A 6,000-nucleotide genomic window follows, 5' to 3' on the forward strand; every position below is an offset into this window, starting at 1 on the left:
CCGAGGAATGTCTGTGGGGTCGCCACGCCAGGAGTTGTTCTTTTTGTTTTTGATTCATCCATAGGGGCCTGAGGAATGTCTGGCAGATCAAGAAGCGTGGAGTTGTTATTTTGATTCATTAAAAAGGGGCCCAAGGAATGTCTGAGGGGCCCCAACGATCGAAGTTGTTCTTTTGATTTATTAATGGCTCGCTGGATTGCTCGAAGCCCCAAGGAGCAGAGTTGTTCTTTTATTTTTGAAAACAAGTGTCATGATATGGTTAACAAATGACAACCCAATATTTTTTTACAGGGGTGATGGATGGGTCACTATATGCTGAATTACTTATTATAACTTCTAAAGCTATGTTGTGTGCGATATACAATACATGGGTTTCATCCAGTTTTCAAGCAGTATATCATGTTTTTTATTTACAGCTTCTTGTTAGACAAAGAATGACAATTCATTTGTAAGTATTTATCTAGCCCTTAAGTGCCAAATATAGATGTATAAATATAGCAATGTTTGTTTTATCAGATTCTATAAGATTGGCAGGCTAGACACCTGTTTCACTATTAATACAACAGAAAAACGTGTTGAAATGTTTTGAAGCGTATTTTGGCTAAAGTAGTCAGGAGTGACATTTAGATGCCCTGGTGTAGGAATGAACACTAATTTAGAGTGTCAAAGTATACAACTCTTTTAGCACTGTTTATAGGGCGACAGGCTAAATAAATGCCCAGTGTTATGGGCCATTTTCATTTATGAAACACTGTTTTTGGCAGTGACACTTTTTAGATAGAACAAATTAAACGGTTAAAACATACAACCTGTAGTTATTTGGTGGTGGAAAAAAATGTGATTTAGGGAGGGTTCTGGTGTATCAAAATAGAGTCACAGCATGGTCATGTGTGTACATTTACGGGCTGTCACATCCTTGAGTGGCTACTTTAGCAGTTTCCTCAGAGTTTTATTTATGGCTTTTCAATATTGTTATTATAAAAGTTACATCATATTCTCACCCATTGGCTCTGAATATACTTATACCCGAATATGAATTTCTTAAACAGCTACTTTTCTTAACCTCTGGCCGCGGCCCCCCAGAATGATCACATTTTAAGCCTGATAATGTGGACCCACATCTATACCATATGTTGCCTTCTTTTTAAGTTTTATATAGTGGTGTCATACAAAACCAACTGTACAAGAAGTCTGATATTAAATAGTAAAATGCATTCTACCCTGTGACTAGAGATCTTTGAGTAAGAGTTAAAATTCGTTTTGCTGGTGGTGGTTTTATGTATAACACCAGACGGGGCATGCACCAAGTTAACACGCTGCATAGCAAAAAGCATATAGTCATTCGCAATCATTCCCACAATCAGATCATAATCTGCTGATACCTCTGATTAATCCATTATGCCATGGTTGACATGAATACCCAGTGGTAAAAAATAATATCTGAACGATCAAAGATATGGGTGCCTCATGGCATCTGCTGATACAATGTATAAATGTATATTGTATTTATATCAAAGGTTATTGTTACTGCTTGATATTGTGAACTCAAATGTATAGCCGGTGTTAAATTCATGATATTATTTCATTATACATGATATAGTGTTTCTAGCAAATTGACCCTTAAATAGCTACGTTTTTTATGTTATTTATATGTTGTTAAATACATGTATAAGTACTGATATAACACTGTTAACTAAAAATAAGCTTTAGGCAAAGCGCGACACCCCCATTAGATGCAACAACATCTACTGCCTTAACAATTGCTGCTTTCATGAATGATAGTAAGAAAACAAGTGGAAGTGACATAATAGATATTTTGTCTTTGAATGTTTAGAGCCTCCCTGCCAAAAGTAGCATCATTCTAGTCTCATAATTCAAAGCTGTCTCCTCAGAAATCAGGTGTGACAAACACAAGACCATTGGGTTGGGCCAGGCCCTTCCATCCCCTTCTTCAGGCACCCCACACAGAGTACACAATGCAATGGCATACTAAAACAAGGTAAACAATTCAGTGATAAGTGAAAATGTACCCATTGAAGCATATCCATATAAATAAGCAGTGAACTTTACATCAGAGTTTTTTTCTTTTAAGCAAAGTCAAAATGATAATTGTTTCTGCAAACATCCCCTAACAAATCCTGCAGAGTCCTTTCTGTTTGGTGCACTGCACTGCCACACAGTAGCTTATTTGCACGAGAACATTTCTATTCCACCACTTAGAAAGTGCACAGGACACCAGTAGATCATAGATTCATAGATCAGCGGTGTGGCCCGCAAGTGTTGGATTTGAATCCGTTCAACTTTTCAAATGAGTCTGAGTCCCCTGAAAAGAACACTTTTTTTTTAAAACGTGAATTCTATCCAATCTATATATGCCGTAGTATGTGACGATAGATTGCTAAATTCCCACAGCTCTTCCCCAGCCTCCTCTTGCACAGCCCCTGATTTGTGAAAATAGTCTGATTCAAGCTGGAGCTGCAGGCAGCACACTCCAGCTGAAAAACATGGCTCGACCCGAGAGGTGCAAATTAAATCCAAAGACAACAAACCAGATGTTTGCATTGACTGACTTATAGGATCAACCTTTAGACATTAGAATTGCTCGTCTCTTAATAAATGGCTAAAGCCACTTAACAACCTGTATGAGGTTCATGTGTGAAGATTTGTGCTCTCACAGCCTCAGCAACGGATCAAAGACCATCAAAATTATACTGTGTGAAAAGCATTTAGTATAAGCTCAACATGCACGATATGCCTCATCCATCATTTAACACTTTCTATAATGATTTACATAAGGTATATTGTGAACCGTGTGTGTCCTTCAGCAGCAGTAAAGCATGTAAAGCTCTGATCTCATTTTTTTTTACAACATAAAAATATAAGACCTCAGATTTGTACATTTCCATTGATGTTTGATAGTGCAACACTTAAAAAGTAAAGAGACAAACCAACAAACACACTTTAGACGTGAAAGCTTTGAAATTCCCCATTCTCCACCAAATATCGGCTTTTGCCTTCATATGCTTGAGGCTGAAAGTAGCCAATTATTTTCACTTGTTCATAGTGACTTATTGGGCGCAGGCTCTTATTAGCCAAGCCATCCATTTGTGTGTAGATAGCGTATGGAGAATATAACATAGGCTATCAAAACTCCATGATTAAATCCTTGGCAGCACAGCTGTGCCAAATGTATACCTCCTTGCATCGACAAAGCAGGTAAAAACATCGCAGTTTCTTTAACCTGTATCTATAATTTGCGACTTTCCCAAGAAGGCAATTACCTAGATCCATTGAGAAATCAGAAAAGCCAATCTCCATCTCTGAACTACCACATTCATTCACCCAAATTAAAGTGTACCAAAAGTAATTCTGAAACTGCGGGAGCACCCCATCATCCAGGGAGCTTGTTAACATTTCAAAACCAAGGCATGCTGGAGGCTGCTGTCCCAAAATAACAATTAAACTTGAAAATCAGCTCGGAAGTGTTGGCATCCCAGACATTGTGGTGGTGATTGAAAAAAGGCTGTAAGCCCACTAAAAAATAAAAAATAAAACAGCTCTTTAGCGTCAGGGCCCTTAGGAAACTCCATTGACCCTTATAGGCCACGCAAGCCATTGGGGAGTGCTGCCTTAGATGTATCCAGCACAATAATTCCAGTAGCTAGCGGTTATCGGCTGGAAAAACCCACAGCCGTAGAGTATCCCCACTGCAGCATCCAGTTCCTAGGAGAGATTTTTTTTTCGAAAACAGAAAACTATACAGTCAGAGTATAGAGTCAGAATTCAGCATCTTAAACCTTTATGGCAAAGTACTCAGTCCTGAAAAATAAAAATGTGAAACGCTTTATGCATCGCTGTATCACATGTGTGATCTGTGACACATTGGTAAAGGGTCAATATATTTAAAAAGTTGCAATGATATTTTTAAAAATCGTGGCACACACAAGTCATGAAATCTCTAGGTCTAAAATAATATAATATATTTCAAAACATCATCCACAGTGTCGCCACAGCCAATAAGGCCATGCACACTGGCCAATAAATCAGTGACAACCCCATTTATAAAAGGCACTGTCCAATCAATACAATCAGTGATTATAATATTCAACATATCTCAATATTAATATTGAGACCTCATGCCCAAATATAACACGTTGATTCTTGACATCCTTACAAAATTACAACCAACTGTGTGATCTGTGTCACAAGCTTAAAGCCACACTTTACAGTCGATTGTGGCTAGCTAGTGACATCTTCTTCAACCCGGCCCATGTTTAAAATAAATATTTAGCACACAATATTGCATATCTAGCTCACAATTGTGTTTTACAAACACATTGCGGATTACACATGGTAAAAATAAATTCTAGCATGTGTCAAATGTAGTAGTTTTTTTGTTCAGAGTTATTTTACAAATGTGACCTTTATATTTTTGTTCATACAATTATTGAATTCTACACGGCTTAAGTATAAACATGGGGAGTCATTTAAGCCTGCAACTTCACAGGGTGTAGCATTCTTCATGCACCTGTGGCTGATTTAAGCAAGCCTCACTACAGTATATATAATTCAGGGGTATTTCATTTGTCAATTACTTTTTTCATCTGAAATGTGTTTTACGAGGCCCACCATATATTTGGTATAAACGTTATTTGAAAACATATTTATGCGCAAATACAGGAGATTTCATTTACACATAGAATGTCCCCACCTCACTGTAACAGCCTGCCGAGAGCTTCCTACATTTTCGTTTTCGGTGGCGTGTCATAAAAACAAATGGTTTGCAGTTTGTACACAAAACACAGGCTTTTCTTTTTTCTCAATGATGTATATGTTGTTTCACAAAGAGGCCTATTAACCCCATGGGCTGTGGTGTTGGCCGCTTCAAATGCCTTATGTAGCTTTTGTACATGGTATAGCCTGGCTTAGCATTTCTTTTAAAACATGTACATAGTTTTGAGTTTAAAAATGTAATTTCAAAACATTGTGGTGTGTGCAGCCCCTCTAAACATGCCTGGTCATTTACTGGTGTGCATTATAATACACTAGATATTTTTAAATCTTCAAATGAGGTTTAGCACTGTTGTAGCAGACTACCAGAACCCTATAACAGATACAAGTGTATAGTGCAAGCCTGCCTTATTTAGCCGGACACATTCCAAATCCAGAATATGAATATTCCTCTTATAGTTTAGAATACCAATATTTACACCAGCTACTCTAAGATCAGCCTGCACATATGGCCATTACACCATTGCAACAATGTGTCACTTTGCGCTTTTCAAACAGGCCCATGTTTAAAAATACACAATGTTGGATTCTAAAAGAAACTTCAAATAAAATGGCTTTCAAATCATGTTTAAAATTCACATTTTCAGCCCCTTATATAAAAACAATTGATTCACTGTTTCAACAAATGTGTGTTGTTTAGCAGAAACTCGAGTTAATTCTGCCCTGACTTCCCAAATGCCTGTATTATGTTTATATGAAAAGAGAGGGCTAGAAACACTTAGAAACTTGTTTAGACCTTTTCCAAAACAAATGCAGAGTCACAAGCACATGCTAGCGCCTTGAGGCACCTTCCCAGCACTAATAATAATATGTTTTATATTTAAAGACTATGCATTTTGCACACTTTTAAACACAGTCTACCATGTACAAGTAATGATTTCACAAACCTGTATACGCTTGTATAAAATAAATAAATAAATAACATAGATCTTACCTTATTGTTAGGGAGAATTCTCCAGAATGGCTAATTTCCCTTACCTACTGAGTCCCTCAGCAGCTTAGCTGGATTTCTAGGATTTTTTATTTCACCTGGTAAGAGTGTGAGCCCTTTTTCCCACTCTTACATGTGTTTTGCTGGGTGTGTTTAAGATTTTGTGTTCATAGACTGAGGAACCTCACCTATTCCACAGGCATCATCTTTTTACTGTGTGTTACACAGCACCTTCAGTGCAGTGACACAGGGTTGTCTTTAGACTTCCCAACTCAGAA

The sequence above is a fragment of the Ambystoma mexicanum genome, chromosome 5q, assembly GCF_040938575.1.
Source record: "Ambystoma mexicanum isolate Mex_15411 chromosome 5q, UKY_AmexF1_1, whole genome shotgun sequence".
Classification (NCBI taxonomy): Eukaryota; Metazoa; Chordata; class Amphibia; order Caudata; family Ambystomatidae; genus Ambystoma; species Ambystoma mexicanum.